This window comes from Pelodiscus sinensis, chromosome 7, assembly GCF_052426305.1.
Source record: "Pelodiscus sinensis isolate ZL-2025 chromosome 7, ASM5242630v1, whole genome shotgun sequence".
NCBI lineage: Eukaryota > Metazoa > Chordata > Testudines > Trionychidae > Pelodiscus > Pelodiscus sinensis.
This window is the reverse complement of record NC_143058.1, coordinates 21,641,711-21,659,510: the sequence shown is the minus strand read 5'-3', so window position 1 is coordinate 21,659,510 and position 17,800 is coordinate 21,641,711. Positions and strand designations below refer to the sequence as shown.

At 38.7% G+C, this 17,800-nt stretch overlaps 1 pseudogene; it reads left to right on the top strand.

Moving 5' to 3' along the window:
* Window positions 1–17,800, top strand: part of LOC149524041 (von Willebrand factor D and EGF domain-containing protein-like) — a 217,769-nt pseudogene that overhangs the window by 92,443 nt on the left and 107,526 nt on the right.

Genomic DNA, 17,800 nt, shown 5'->3' with positions numbered 1-17,800 from the left:
GAAAGTGCTCTTTCGAAAGAAGGCGTTCTTGAAAGCAAACAGGCTTTTTAGAAAGAGAGCATCCAGACTCACTGGGTGCTTTCTTTCGAAAAAGCGGCTTGCTTTTTTGAAATTCCGCATGCAGTCTAGACGCTCTCTTTCGAAAGAGGCTCTTTCGAAAGTATCTTTCGAAAGAGCCTCTTTCGAAAGAGGCTTGCAGTCTAGACATAGCCTAGAGGTAATATTTTCAGAAGTACCTTTTGAAAAAGGGACATAGGTGTTTTTTAAAAATGTACCCCAGACGCTTGTATGCTAAGCAAACCAGTGTGACCATATCTGGGGAAGTCACCACCATAACATATATAAACGTTATGAAAAAGTAAAATCAACCAATTTTGAACTAACCCTTAGAGGTTTTGCTACTAAGATACTCTGACATATTTCCAGAGCTGCATAAAGAATTCAAACTAAGAGATTTGTGTGAGGGATTTTAAGAGTTAACAAGCCTGAAGTCTTTTTTATTTCAATAGCAATTTTAGTTTAATTTTTTATAGTGATAATGTAATAAACACACACATTTGGAAAGACAAACATCAATATCATGCTTATCCTATTGTTTCAACCCCCAAGTCTTTCCATCCAAAGCATAAGCCTGACTGAGTTAGAGTGGGTTTATTAGCTTGATAGTTACAAAGTCAATAGAAACTGAATTTTAAAAGGATATCACATTCTTATCATAAGGTACGTGGAAGGTTGCATGCTCAGTGATCCATATTGTTCCCTGAAGATCAGATCAGGGAGATTAGTCTTTTCTACTGATTAGTTTATTTGCTTTAACGCAAAGCAGTGAAAGCAATTCAGTGAAGCGTGTGGCTAAACAAGACCATTTCCTGAAGTATAGAGAATTCAATACTATAAAACTTTGTAAAATGGGAGGTCTGCCTACAGCCAGAACATTGAAATGTAAGTGTATAACTCTTTATACCATGCTGCATTAGGGCATTATAAGGAAGTTTCAGACTGAAACCTTGAAAAATGAAAACCAAACGAAACAGGAAAACTTAGTTTCCTGAGAGGATATTTCATGAAGATCCATAAAGAGCTTGTTCAAACAATTTTAAATAGTGAACACATTAATAAGAACCAAAGCTCATCTGCAAACAACTTACAAACAGGAAAAAAGGCAACATTCACCTACTAAAATACTCACTATGAACAATTCATCCTGCTCTGCTGTAGAAATATAAGTCTGGAACCTGCAGACACTAATGTAGGTGAGTAACTTGACATAAGTAACCCCTTATAGTTCAATGTGAATAGTCACATGCCTAAAGATACTGAATGTGGACCTAATCCAAAGTCCCATTAATTCTACAGGGCCAATGCCCTACATAGAAAGATCTGACCTACAGAAGTGGGTCACTATTTACTAATTCAAGTGGTTGCTGTTAGAACAACGAGCACAATTGTTTACAACCTTGGTACCATAGTATTTTTCATTTTAATACTGCTTATGAAAATGATATAGGAACCTATGCATAGGTATAGATTTGAATTTAAACTAATACACAGATGTTCAAAGTATTCAAATGAGACTTGAAATCCAAAATCATGTCTCCTTTGCACAGCAGGACACTTTTGTGAATAATAAAAGGTTTACCTCTTACATTTCCTGCACACTATTTGTGTTGCATGAAGCACAATAGCTGGTTGGCATCCTACCAACAGAAATGGCTGGATTTCAGCAGTGTACACATCTACAGTTTGTGAAGCATTTGAAACACTTGGCATTGAATAAAGATCTGTTTTTGCTTCTCAGATTAATGCAACGCTACAGTTTAAACCTCTCTAGTCCAGACCTCTCTGGTCTGGAAACATGTCATCCAGAATTATTTTAGTTAGCTGGATGTCCACTTTTCATGCATGTGGCCAAGTTTTCTGCAATCCCATAAAGTTTGTTTATAGCCACCAATCCTGGCTCTCAGTGTTCTGTGCTGTTATTTAGCTCTAATTTACCTCTAAATGTCCTCAAATACCCCAGTAAGAAGTGGAAGTTTTGGCAATGCTGTTAGACAATACTAATCTCCTATGTTCTAGAAAATTCTCTGATTCAGAACCAGTCAGATCCCGAGGGTTCCAGACTAGACAGATTCAACCTGTATTGGCCTATAAATTTGAAAAACAAATAATGTGGACATAAGCAGAATTTCAAAAAAATTGAAATGCATTAGATTTATTTTCTTCTCAGCTTTCACAGTGTTAAACAAATTATCATAATGAAAGCAAACCTTAGTTTTCATAAACTGATGTCTAAAATGACACACCTGACTCCATTTTCAAATTTTGACATGTTTTCAAATGTTTACATGTTTTTCTAAAAAACAAAATGACCAAGGAAGATGCATCCAAAATTTAGCATGACCGAATAATTCTGCTTTGTTCCTGACACATACCTGATGGAGCTGAAATATGTATGGGATATGAGCAAACCGTATACAAACAGAGCTGCAAACTACACGCTACTTTAGGCAGAACCATGGGAGCAGACACATTTATCAGTGTAGGCAATGACTATATAAGAATATTCGTTTCCCCTACTCCTATCTGGTTATAACCTAGTGTGATTTTTAAGATCTAAAAAGCTTGAAAATCTGAAATTGCAATGTTAACACAGTTAACTACAACAGTACTAGTGGGCACTGCTATTCAAATATAAAATATACAATGATGTATTTTTTATACAGTAGAAGAAAGCAATTAATCAAAATTGTTCACCACTGCTAATAGTTTTGTATATTACATAGCTATTTAACCAACTGATGTGTGCTAATAAGCTGTATATTCTTGTTGTAAAGAATGTGCACAGTACTGTTAAGGCCACTGCAACCAAACCTTTAACATCGCCCCCCCCACACAAAAAAAACCCAACCTATTATGATAGATGACAGACCAGCACTCAGATACTGTGGTGATGGGAGCTACATAGATGATGCTTAGATCTATCCTGTGGCACTCTTTGCAAGAGAAGAGATGTTAATTTCTACATGCTGTCTACATTTCTATTTGGTCATGCACATTGTGACTACCTAAAAGTGTCCAGACATGATGGTAATAGGTACTTTGTACTATAAATATCTAAACTAAAATACAACAGTGTAGAAGAGAAATGAAGAACCACTCAATTAGAAGGTGCAGGGGAAATTTACATAGAAGAAATGGTTGTACTTTAACTCAACATGTGAACAATTTAAATATTCCCTTTGGATATATTCTTTGGACCATGATTCCACCATAGCATAAGGTAGTGCTAAAACAATAATAAAGTGTAGTAGTACTGTCATGCCCTCACCTGAAGATCATAAAGCACTTCACAAACATTAATGAGTAAAATTCCACCTGGAGCAGAGACAGCAAGGTCTATGCAGCATTTAAGGGGATGATACCCACATCCGGCCCAAGCTAACCAACTCAGGCTCATGAGGCTTGGGCTTCATGGATATTTCATTGTTGTGTAGACTTCTAGGCTGGAGATGGTGTCTGGAATCTAGGACTCTATAGGTTGGGAGGGTCGCAGAACTCAGGTTTCCAGCCTGAGCTGGGAAGTCGAGAGTGGAAAGAAACAAGCACTGCAGCCTGAGTAACGGGAGCCATTGTTGATTGGTATAGTCCAACTATGGGTTTTAATTTGCTGTGTAGATGTAGCCTCTGTCCCATGAAGCCCTCAAAATAGGGTTTACATAGGACTAAGGTTGTGTCTAGACTACAGGTTTTTTTTTTCGAAAAAAGGTCATTTTTTCGAAAAAACTTACTCCGCATCTAGACTGACACCGTGTTCTTTTGAAATTAAATCAAAAGAACGTGGCGGTTTTTTCAACCGCAGCAAACCTCATTTTACGAGGAAGAACGCCTTTTTACGAACATGCTCTTTCGAAAAAAGGTGTTCTTGAATGCCAACAGGGCTTCTTCGAAAAAGAGCATCCAGACTGCCTGGTTGTTCTCTTTCAAAAAAGCGGATCGCTTTTTCAAAAGAAGTGGTTGCAGTCTAGATGCTCTCTTTCAAAAGAGACTTTTTTGAAAGATACTTTCGAAAGAGGCTTGTAGTCTAGACCTTAGCTTTAATGATGCCTAGGTCTCATTCTTGCCAGCTGCAGAGTTAAATTTCACCCATTAATGACCCAACTCTCACTGCCACAACATGCCTGTGAGGTAGGTTATTACTACATACACAGCTCCTTTCAAAGCAAAATTTCTTAGCTTTCTAACCGATTGAACGAGTTGCAGAAAACTCACTGATATCAGCCTAGCAGCACTGTGTGTGCAACAGGATTACTGTCTGACTGGAGGCGCATCCCCTTCGCTGCTGTTTGCTAATGATACCCTTGGACAACTGCACTATTTGTATGTGACATTTCAAAGGAGCTGTGCCAGGTACGTGAGCTATGAATGTGAGGATAAAGTGTTTGGACACAAAGCAGGGCAAGAGTAAGAACAATTGGAGTGAAGTGAAATGAATTGCATGTGAATTTTGCTGCCTCTCTCAAAAACTCTGTTTCTTTCACCCTTTCAGAGACTGTTTTGGAGATCACTGACTTAGAGAACAGGGATAGAGATGTAGCCGTGTTAGTCTGGGGTAGCTGAAGCAAAATGCAGGACAATGTAGCACTTTAAAGACTAACAAGATGGTTTATTAGATGATGAGCTTTCGTGGGCCAGACCCACTTCCTCAGATCAAATAGTGGAAGAAAGTAGTCACAACCATATATACCAAAGGATACAATTAAAAAAAATGTACAAATATGAAAAGGACAAATCACATTGCAGAACAGGCGGGGGATGCGGGGGGGGGGGGGAAAGGGAGGAAGGAAGGTAAGTGTCTGTGAATTGATGATATTAGAGGTAGGGAGAGTGGGATGTTTGTGAGTTAATGGTATTAGAGGTGATCATTGGGGAAACTATCTTGGTAATGGGTGAGATAGTTCAAATGTTTGTTGAGTCCTTTTTGGAAAGTGTCGAATTTTAACATGAATGACAGTTCAGAGGATACACTAATACCAACCCTGGTACCTTCCCTTGCAACAAACCCCGTTGCCAGCTTTGTCCACATATTCATTCTGCTGATACCATTATTGGACCTAACCAAGTGAGTTATAAGATCAAGAACACATATTCCTGCGCATCCAGAAATATAATCTATGCTATCATGTGGCGAAAGTGTCCGTCTGCTATGTACATTGGACAAACATCTCAGACATTTCGCCAAAGGATTAATGTCCCCAAAACAGATATCAGACGAGATCACAAAGAGAAAACAGTTTCTTGCCATTTTAACCAGAAAGGACACTCTCTCAATGACTTGACTTCACCTGCATTCTGCTACAAAGACTTTTTACATCTGCACTTGAAAGGGAATCCTCTGAACTGTCATTCATGTTAAAATTCGACACTTTCCAAAAAGGACTCAACAAACATTTGAACTATCTCACCCATTACCAAGATAGTTTCCCCAATTATCACCTCTAATACCATTAACTCACAAACATCCCACTCTCCCTACCTCTAATATCATCAATTCACAGACACTTACCTTCCTTCCTGCCCCCCCCCCCCCGCATCCCCCTCCTGTTCTGCAATGTGATTTGTCCTTTTCATATTTGTTCATTTTTTTTAATTGTATCCTTTGGTATATATGGTTGTGACTACTTTCTTGCACTATTTGATCTGAGGAAGTGGCTCTGGCCCACGAAAGCTCATCATCTAATAAACCATCTTGTTAGTCTTTAAAGTGCTACATTGTCCTGCATTTTGCTTTAGAGAACAGGGGGCTTTGTAACACACGAGTTTCTGATTGTTACAAGATCCAAGTGTTTGGCCTCAGAGTGTCTCCTGTGAGGTCACCAGACAGACTGTAAGCAACATACCATTCAAACGCAAAGTCTGTCAACAAGACAGTAGAACTAGTTACGTGCTTATATTTGTAAAAGCACCCAGTCTTGTGAGGACCAGAGGCCCTGACTCTCAACAGTATTTAGGAACCCGACTCCTGTTGATCTGAGTACATAAATTTCAATGGTAATTAGATTTTTAAGACCTTTAAGCATCTAGGCCGGAGGCCCCTCCTCTCCCATTGCCATTACAAGGTGCAGAACACCTTTAACTCCCAGTGCGAGCACATACATTGTGAGGAATGGGAAAAAATGGCCATAAGTGAGCCAAAGCAGTACAGTCTCATCATTCTTTTTAATGAAAACTTTGTTTAGCTCTTATTTGACTCAGCTATACCCTCATACAAAGAGGCCTAAAATCACAATCATCAGAGAGTTAGCCATGTATCTGCAAGAACAACAAGGAGTCTTGTGGCACTTTAAATACTGACAGATGCAGCTAAAGAAATTGATTTTACCCACAAAAGTTTATGCTCAAATAAAACGGTTAGTCTTTAAGGTGCCACAGGACTCCTCCTTAAAATCACAGTATAATTTCTCATTTTGTGCATCTGGAATCTATGCATGGCAGTATATTAAAATGTATTTGAATGTGAAATATAACACATCATAGTTAAAGAAGGTTTTCCTGATGTAGTGACAGTATGGATGATTTTTCAAAATGAAGCCTGTCCCACAATACATTATAGGGACAGGTAAATCCTGCAAAGCTCCTGATAAACCTTACCTACCAAATCCCACTGCTCACATGTCTGAGATGGAGCCACGCTACATGGCAAACTGTGAATGGGGATTCCTGCTTGAGCTGGTTTCCTTTATCTGGCAGAACCACACTGATTCTGCTTTTTTCTGGGACCCCTTATGGCCTTGGAGGGGGAGAGGAGGTTTCCTACTAATGGTTACATTCTTTACATTATTAATTAGAAATATATAGGTTTGATGACAACTGGATTTATTATTAATTAATGAATTAATGACTGGCTTCTGCCTGCACACATTTCTTTTCTTGGCATCTCAATGGTAATTGGCTATCAAGAGAACAATAACCCATAAAAGCAGATTTTCTCAGCTCTGTGGTTGTTGACTGCCAGCTTCCCATTCAGAACAGCACAGAAACAGCGGCTGGACACTTCCAGGCTAATGATGAACCATTTGCAAGATGGCAAATGAAAATAGGAATATCTTGTATTACAAAAAAAAATTTTAAAGAAGAATATCCTTTTCAGTGGTAATTAAAAAGCAGAGTACAATTTTATTCTTACCAGTCATTAGAAGTATATAGAAATAGATACTTTCATATCATTCAGGAAACAAACAAACAAAACAAAGAGTCACAATATAGTGAACATATTTTAAAGGCGATGCTAAGGGGGATATCCGAATTGGTGTTCCTGGAAATCATCTAAGGTTGATGCACTAGTTTAATCAATTGTTAATCATTCCTATTTTACTCTGGAGACCCAAATTCCTAATAAGAGGTTAAAAGGTGCCCTCATCTGATTGTATTGTACATTGAACTGCAGTTCACAAGACCATGGTCCATACTGTGTGCAATTGATAGTCTTTACTGAAATGAGGGCCAGGACTTGCACGGAAGAAACAAAGATGCAGCAGCTGAAGACTGACGGACACTAGCAGAGCTGTAGGAGAAAGCTTCAGAGAGTCTGCTCACACTGTGCCTGACTCTGCTGTGATTTCAGCCCCTAACTTTAAGCGGCATTAAATATTTAAAGAAAATTAGTGTCCTGGTGGCCCTGTAACCTATTACTTCTACAGTGGGATAGTCTGACCCCTCCAATAGGACAACATATTTACTACAGGTTGAACCTCTCTAGTCTGGCACTCTCTGGTCCAACAGAATCCATGATCTGGTGTTATTTCAATTAACTGGCTGTCCAATTATCATGGGTGTGGCCAAGTTTCCTGTGGTCCCATAAAGTTTGTTTACAACCACCAGTTCTGGCTCTTCAGTGTTCTGAGCTGTTACTTAGCTCAAATTTACTCCTAAATGTCTTTTAAGTGCCCAGTAGGCAGTGGAAGTGTTGATAATGCTGCTAGACAATATTGACCTTCTGTGGTCCAGTAAATTCTCTGGTTTGGCACTGGTCAGGTCCCCAGAGTGGTGCATTAGAGAGGTTCAACCTGTACTATATTGCATGGAAAATACATGTGCATTTCTTTCTTATATTCTAGCTATGTAGTCTTCCACAAAATGCAATTTTGTCAACACTGAAAATCTGAGATTAAAAAAAAAACATTTAAACAAACTGTAGCTGGAAAAATCAGGCAGAATGTAAGTGTATATGTGCTTTGAAACTCTTATACAGCAAATGTCAACAGCAAACATTTTACAACTATCTGCAATCCATTATCACTGCTTTCATTGAAACACAGTTCTTTGGTAATTGTCTGTTTGTAATTTGGACATACCACCTGAATGCTAATTCCTGCTAAAATCTATGCTGCTCTGATCAAGTGAGAAGTCCAGGGACAGATGTCCCTGGCCCTTACTCTCTGTATGTATGTTTCTGCCCTTACTCTCTGTATGTATGTTTCTGCCATCTATTGATAATATATATTTATACTCTTTACATTATTATAGATTATATATATTATTAATAGAGGGCAGGAGAACAGATATATATTTCATCTCTATATAAAACCTGTGCTTCAGGTCTTAAATTTCCATTGGAAATTAGGGGTAAGGTCACACACACAGGCTGTGTCTAGACTGGCCAGTTTTTCCAGAAAATCAACCGCTTTTCCGGAAAAAACTTGCCAGCTGTCTACACTGGCCACTTGAATTTCCGCAAAAGCACTGACTTCCTACTGTAAGAAATCAGTGCTTTTTGCGGAAATACTATGCTGCTCCTGTTCAGGTAAAAGTCCCTTTTGCGCAAAAGGGCCAGTGTAGACAGCTGAGATTTGTTTTGCACAAAAAAGCCCCGATAGCGAATATGGCGATCGGGGCTTTTTTGCACAAAAACACGTCTCGATTGGCAAGGACGCTTTTCCTCAAAAAGTGCTTTTGCAGAAAAGCATCCATGCCAATTTAGACGCTCTTTTCCGAAAACGCTTTTAATGGAAAACTTTTCCGTTAAAAGCACTTCTGGAAAATCATGACAGTCTCGACGTAGCCACACAATGTGTCGAAACTACACCCTTCTGCCGACAGAGGGATGTAGATTAGGCACATTGCTATTGCAAATGAAACGTGGATTTAAATATCCTGGGCTTCATTTGAATAGAAATGGCCACTGATTTTTGCCGAAGCAGCACTTTGCTGGCAAAAAGCGGCAGTCTAGATGGGATCAGTCGACAATGAAAGCCTATCGGTCAGAAAAGGCTTTCCTTGTCAACCAATCCCCATCTAGACTGCTACTTTTTGCCAGCAAAGTGCCGCTTTGGCAAAAAGCGGCGGCCATTTCTATTCAAATGAAGTGCAGGATATTTAAATCTCCGCTTCATTTACAATAGCAATGTGCCTAATCTACATCCCTCTGTCAGCAGAGGGGTGTTGTTTAGACACACCCACACTGCCCTCTCTGACAAAATGGGATTCTTATACATTCTTCTGGCATTTTCCAATGGAGATAGGACATGACTAAATGGACTTTGAGTGTGATCCACTATGGCATTCCTATGTTCCCAAGATCCAAGGAGATACTAAGCCCTCTGCTTGCTATGTCATTGTGAAAAGCAGTGCCCCATAATGGAATGATTTGAAGGAATTATCATGAGTTTGAAACTTAGGTTCTTGACTCCTTTGCAACAGAATTTTTTTCCTAGAGAGGGAAGAATCTATAGCTTTGTCTCTGAATAAAGGAATTTTTCACTTAGATAATTCATTGGGTATTTTTATATTTTACACCTACTGTGTATTATAGTTCTTTTTGTTTTCTGCCTGCCACACATCAAGAGTTAGGTTGTGCAGCTCCTTTCTTTTGTTCCTTCAGAAGTGTGAACTGAATGTGTATCTTCTTGCATTACAGTTCAAGGAAATCTATCTCGGAGCATTTTCACCTACCCAGCCTTTGAGGCAATCTGCCTAGAAACAGCTGGTTTATGGCTACCTGATAAATACAAAATTAAACCCTTATGTGCCAAATATATCCATCTGCAGGAATACTGTATAACCTATGTTGGTTGTTTTGATGGGTGAATTATGAAGGAAACACCCAAAGTTCACTTTTACAAGACTTACTAAAATCATGCAGAAAATAAATATTTTGTTTCCCCAAAGGATTTTAAAATTTATTTTAATTTGTATTCAGAATAAAATTTAAAAATATTGAAATTCTCAAAGAAAGAAAATTTGAAGAAAGAGTTCCATTTCAACAAAATGGAAATATTTCATTTTGATTTTTACTTTAAAAATATAATACAAAACACTAATGAAACAAAATGTAATTTCAAAAGGAAAAACTGGATCACGTCACTCCAAAAATATTGAAATGGGATGTTGTCAGAACTTTTTCTCTCTTTCTTTTTCCTTTTCCCTCCTCAGTGTAGAGGTCAATTGCGGAAAAACTTTCTACATGCTAGTTTAGGGGTGGTGAGGCCTGCATTCTTCTCCTCCCCCTTCCCTTTTCCCTATATCTGATAAGCCAGAAGCAAGTCTTTGGGAACATACACCATTTAAGATAAGCATTGTTGCCAGTATAGCAAGAACAAGTATAAGATAAGGGTAAAGAGCAAGAACGCATAAACAATTCTGTTTACCCTAACATACTGATCACGTAAACAGGGCCAAAGAACAAGTAGAACTAGATCTGAACCAGATCGATAACTAACTGCTAAGCCCTACATCAGCACATAATGAGTAACCCATGGAAATTTCCAAACTGCAAAACAAGGCAGGAAAAACTGTATTTAAGGCTGCCTCAAAGCCTAGCAAATTGAACTTCACCAATAGGCTTTGAGTACCAGTTCCTCGGAAGCTGAGACAACCTCCCACTTCGTCCGCTTCTACTCGGGGTTACAGGCTTGCAGGAAGGGACATAAGATATGCCGCTTCTTTGTTATATTGTTCTTCCATTTATGGGGCACAGCTGTTAGCTGTCAGGAAATAAACTGATTGTGTTTGATAGATACCTGTGTGGCGTCTTTTGTACCTTGAGAGCCCAGTGTCGGACCTTAGACTTACTCTTGCTGACTACACTTGGAAACAAAATTTCAGTGAAATTTACCAAAGCATTTTGCTTTCAATACAACTTTTGCATTTTATAACTGAAAATAACTTTCATTTTATCTCCTGTCCCATTTATGTTTCAGGTTTTGCTTATTTCTGCCATGCCTTTGCTGCTGACTATTGATTATACAACACCTGGTTTAACACCAGCTAACCAGTTTAGAATAATTAGTTCTGTTATTTAATACACAAACACCTGTTATAAGATTAGAAATGAGGCTATCCACAGATTCTTCTATGAACCAAATTTTGTTGTAATTATAATTATGAGTAATGCAAACAACATTTTGTTCCATGATTATTTCATTTCAAGCAGCAAAAACAGATATCTTCAGTTGCCCAGTCATTTGTCCAAAACCTTACTCTTTCTTTGAAGTTGAGGCATAAACAAAGTCAGTGTATAATTTTCAGTTACTTTCAATTAGGGTTAGACTCCTACACAACCAGGTTGCTTTAAAATTGGACTTGAGCTCCTAAGTCACATAGTCACTTTTGCAGATTCCCTAATATCACCAACTGGCTGCTTGTAAAATAACCATGAATATGAAAAAAAAATGTTCACAAAACCCTTCACACTGAAAGTTATTTTAATGTGTTAAAATTAAAAACATTGAGAAATCTGGAAAAGACTTTGTTTGTTCTTGACAAAATTAAACAGAAAAATGAGTTCTGTGAGTTGTTCCTTCGAAAGAGTTTGCCCTTTTCTAATCATTGCCATTATGGATGTTTATTGCTATGTGTACTAGTGTTGAGAAATCACACACCTTGAGGGCTCTGGTAAGGGAATGAAATTAAAGTTAAAATTGCATTATGAATGATCTTTTCTTAATGGAGATCTTACCTGCAAAAAAGCACAATCTTATCATAGAAAAACACTAAAGTGAATTTTTTTCTGCCATTGAATTAAAAATAAAGTCTTGCTTTTTCAAACTCTTCCAATTTATGCCAATACATATTACTTCTACTTAATATGATGTTCAGGAGGGAAATAAGTTCTTTTTTAAACTATACCAATACATTTTCATTTCAACTTAATACAATTGTGCTTCTTTTTTTCCAGAATTTCAGATTACAAAAGGCCCATGAAAAGAATATTTTTTTCTAGACATATTGGTTTGTGTAGAAGTGAGTGTGCTCAGCAAGTAATGCATTGTCAACTGAGGACAATTGCAGGCTATATTGTGGGAATACTCACTTTATCATGTCCCATGTGGACTTTTAAAATTCTTTCTGAACTTGCGATAATTGCTGCTCTTTGTATTATTTCTTCATTCAGTCATTTTGCTTCATATTTATTCAATTTTTTTGCATGACTAGACTATAAACATTTCCTTTTTATGAACTGAAATACCTTATTAATTGATGAAAATCCATTTTTGCTCTAGCTTCAATGACTCCTAGCAAAACACAAAATGTAACTGATAGGAAGCAAGTTTTTCATCCTGCCTCTGAATTAAGTATGTCAACCAGCCCTTTGATTTCAGCAAATGCCTTACCATCACCATTTTAAAGTGGATTGCAGCATTTCACATCTTCAGGATCTTCAGAAAGAAGGGCCTTTTTGTTGTGTTGCCAGCATACTATATACCTTGCTAGTTCAGTCAGGCCTGGTCTATACTAAAGGGAATAGTTGACTTAAGGTATGCAATGCCAGCTATATTAATTACACAGCTTGAGTCAAGTTATCTTAAATCGTGTTTTCGTGCTGTCCACACAACAGCAGGTCAACAGGAGAAAATGCTCCCATCAACTTTGGTTTTACCCACCAAAGTTCTTGATTTTATATAATTTTGTTAGTCCCCAAGGTGCCACAGGACTACTCATTTTTAAAGTTACAGACTAACATGGCAACCCCTTTGAGACTCTAATTCTGAGAAATCTCTCTTACTTTTGTCTCAGTGTTAACTTTGTTCCACACGAATTTGTTTGTATTGTCAAAAATTATTTATATCAGAAATGAGGGTCCATGAAATACGGATTACAGAAAATCGTTAATGACATGAAGCTGACAGTGTTTAAAATTACCAGCATAAATTATTATTTTGTCCCTCATTTTGTGCAACCTACATTATCTCCAATATTTGAAGTCTCATAGGCTGAGAAATATGGGCTATTCCCCATTTGAGAGTAAAGTCTGCATTTATATGCTTTACTACCTATGGTGGTAGCATATGTGAGTACATTGACAGGTTGTTACTGATCAGAATTACCAGTTGCGGAGATCTGTGCTGTGATGCTACCAATGATGCAACAGAACCAATGATAGAATCGGAATAGGGACTAGTAACTGGAAATAAAGACTGAATAGGGAATAGTGATTGCAAGAAAATCCTATGAATCTACTTAAACAATTTTAATATACTAAATGATTGCCTGAGGGATGCAAATTAATCCTTCCCTACCACACCACCCCTGTGTGTGCACGCACACATAAAGACCTCTTGGTATTTACTTTTCCATTATGTCAAATGGGTAGCAAAGAGTCCAAGGCAGGATGTACACTGTTGAAAACATACAAGTGTTTTGTCTAGTGAAAATGTATTGAGTAACACTTCAAAGCCTGGCTGTTTGACAAAACTTCCTACCTGAGCCAATAGAAATTTTGGTTATTAATAATGATTTCCAGTTTGCAACATCAAACAATTTGGTAGTTTGCAGAGAAGTCAAAAGTGGTTTAATTTATCTTGTTGGCAGGCACCCAGTTCAAGGGTGCTCCTAAATGAGCAGACAGAATCCATCTGGAACATTATTATTTAGAATGATGATTTTTGTATCATTTAGAATACTAATGATGGCTTCCAGTACAGTAATTCCAAAGTCCTGACCCTGTATGATGGTGTCTGCCAGGTCTGTGAATTCCATCCAACAGGACTTTGTCAGTTAAAGGTAATTTAAAAAAGTTTAAAGGTTTTGTATAAATCATTCATCTTTTTCTATATCCTCTAACTCATTTTTGTCTAATGTGTGTTTTAACTGTCTAATAAAAGGAAAAACTGTTAAATGGATCATCTGGATGGCTACGTATTTTTGTCCTCTTTCTAAAAACGGTCATACCACTCTGATTTGAACAGTTTTGATGTGATACAAATAGTTGATGGATCATGTATACTGCACTGTAGAAGGGATCTTTCTAATTATGACATTTCCAAAAGCCTATAGTCATTCATATTGACAAATTGGAAATATCTATGTATGCAAGTGTGACGGGCCGCCGGGCTCCGCCGGCACAGAGCACCTGGCACCCTGCACTCTCCGGCGGGCCGAGGGCAAGAGGGGCACTGGGGGGGATACCGCGGGGCCTCCCGCAGTTGTGGAAGGCGCTGGAAGCAGGAGACACGGCGGCACAGAGACAGCCCTCTGGCTCACATGTGGCGCCTGCACGAGACTAGCCTGGGGCCTGGACATCACCGGGGGGGAGTCCCTCGCCTCTGACGTCATCAGCCCACACCCCAGGGAGAGGGGCGGGGCTTTGATAGGCGGGCTCTTCAAAATATGCTCGGGGAGGGCCACTGAGGGGGAGTTGCCCCAGCCAGAACACGGTGAATGGGGCACTGACAGGATGCCCACCAGAGGTGTGGGGTGACGATGGCACCCGCCGGGGAGAGGAATAGCCAGACGAGGAGGAGGAAGCATCCCAGGATGGGGGTGGGAGACGGCGGCGCTGCCTCCACCAGATGACCCTAGAGGGTTGGTGAGTTACAGGGGAATCCCCACCAACCAGGCAGTGCTAGTACATTGCTGCCTTTAGGGCTCTGGGTCGGGACCCGGAGCGGGGTTGGGCCCGAGTCCCCCTCCTTCCTCGCGCCGGAGTGGACGTGTCTAAGACTCTGTGGACTCCTCGTCGAGCCATGAACTCTAGGTTCCAGGGGAACTGGTAAGGGACGCACGGGTGAGGGGAAAGTGCACGGGTTGACAACCCCGATGATGACTGACCTGTAAGCCTGAGGGGGGCGGGGCCCAACCTGTGACAGTAAGTCAACAGACCTAGTAAGAATCAGAGGTTAGCTCTAAGAGGAAGGAACCAGATCGTCCCTACTAGGGGGGATTCTCTCATGCTGAAAGACAGATTTGCCCAGCCCCTAGGCAAATGGGAGGCCCTGGCTCTGTGCTCCCAGAAGAGGTGGGGCTTTGGGTGGAAAGGGCAGAGCTGAAATGATTTCTAACTAACATCCTCTTGGAAAGAGTTTCTGCCAGAATGATTTTCAGGTTCTCAGGAGGAGATTACTTTATTATCACTCCTTCCTTCTATCTTGTGGGGATATTGTTACTACAAATCACAACAATTCTACACCCATTCCAGCCAGCAGCAACAGGTGTACCAGGGTGTTTGCGATGCCTTTTTCTCATATAGAGACATCCTTGAGAAATCTGAAAACTTCCTTGCTTGATTTAAATATCTGTAAGTACAGAGCGGTATGAAATTCCAAACTGTAATCAACAACTAGTGTTACATTTTAAATTGGCAGCACTCTACAGAAGCTGTGGGAAAGCAGTCTAGCCTTTTGTTTTCCTGTGCACTATACTAAATTACATATTAGCATGACCCCCTTCAGAAACCTTCTCTCCTTTTCCAAGGGATCCTGATGAAGAGTTCTACTCCTTTTCAATATAATTTTAAAACATCCTTTTGGAGGCTAATTGGTGAAAATATTTGATTATCTTTATCCATCTTTTCAGTTCTGATATACAAATAAATACAATATAGGGCATCAATCTTCCTTTTGTATAAAATAAGTTTCAAATGGGTACAGCCTCTTCTTACCTCATTTGCCTTACTCTCATTAACATTAATCAGAGAATATTGTTTTCAGAGTTGCATTGAAAATTGCTCTTGAAACACCATATCACTTATCACAATAAAAAGATAATTCCTACCTGTCAGTTTAAGTCAGGAATAAAGAATAATTAAAGGGCCAAGTCCATACCCAAATCACTTCAATTTTTGATTAAATGAATAAATGCAGAAATATTACAATCAAAACTTACTGCAAATTACACTGCATCTTAAATGTATGAATTGGGGTAGCCTAGTAAGCCTCAGGATATTAGAGAGACAAGGTGAGAGAGGTCATGTCTCTTTTGTTGGTAAGAGAAACAAGATTTGGAGCTACACAGAACTCTTCTCAGGTCTTTGAAAGGTACTCAGAGAGTCACAGCTAAATACAAAATCAAACAGTTTAGCATGAGTAGCACATAGTCTAAGGGGTCATTCCAGGTGAAGTGGCTCATTATACATCAGTAGTAAGAGGTCAAAGGGGGGATAGTGGGTTACAGATTTTTGTAAAAAGATGTAACATTCAAATCCAGCGTCTATGTTAAGACCATGATTTTTTGTGTCTAGTAAGTTATGAATGTACCCTCCGTGGCTTGTTTTTAAAGTTTTGTGCAGGTTATTTTGATTATTATTTTTGTTTTGAAAGATGAGCACTGGGAAGTCAGGTTGACCATGACTACTTTGTGAAAAGGGTTTACTCACTGGTATTACCATGTTTTAATTTTTTATCATTTTCCTCTGGGAGGTGATTAACAACTGTGTGTGTGTGTGATTCCAGACTCAACCACTAGGCTCTCGAATGAACTTACACAGGAAAGAGTATAAAGACAGAAATCTATTTGTGCTAAACTATCAGTATGATCTTATGATTAGCTGTGACTTTCTGAGTACCTTTTCCAGACCTAAGGATGAACCCTGTGTAGCTGGAAAACTTGTCTGTCTCCCTCAACAGAAGTTGCTCTAATAAAAGATATTACCTCACCCCCTTGCAATTGTTTCTTCACATTTTTCCTCATTCTTGTGTTTTTCAAATTCTGAAGTAGGTACATTTTCTCAAGATTCATGTCTCCCCCATATTATAACAATTTCTAATGTAAAATGTTCCAAGACTCTATTTGAATCTGGCTATCAGATGCATTAAACTATATTCTAATTACCTCTGCTATAACATTTCTTTGTAACACCTAAATTGCTTTCAGGAAAGGTGTTTCAGTGAGTGAATATTTTATATGAGGCCATTTCACATTTTGTGTTCCTCTTCTATGGACCCCATTCATCGCCACATTATCACATCAGAAAAATGCCCTCATTTTTCACCAGAACCAAGTCTAATTCCTCTGAAAATAACAATGTTACAAAGCCTTCTTATCCTCCAAATTATAATAGCCAAGGTCCATGTCTTTCTTTTTTTAGGGTACTGCATGAAAATCCTTTCACTTCTTTTATTTTACGTAGTATTCACAAGTTACTATACTGTAATATATTATGTAGCACATTTTGTAAGGATTCTGAAAAAGTATAAAAAAAAGATCCTTAGAGAAGACAGCATTCAGTATATGAATCAACTGAAGACTAATCCTATTGTCTTCAGGTATGCCTGGGTTTGGAGCCTTGCACAGATAATACGTTCAGAGAAGAAAATGGAAGAGGACTGCAAGACTGAGCCCTAATATTTTAGAACAGTCAAAAGTAAAAGTATTTATTAAACTTTGAAGAGACAAAGCCTACTTTGAAATCTACATATAAATGTCCACAATAAAGTTGGTGATTTGGATTCCGTGAATATAAAAACTCAGAAAATTATGGCTTGATTCATAAATGGGGTTTTTTTTGGCATTAGAAGGCACTTTACTGCCTAGTGGAATTCACACTCCCAAGTTAGGGTCCCAACTCAGACTCCTTATACAATCATTG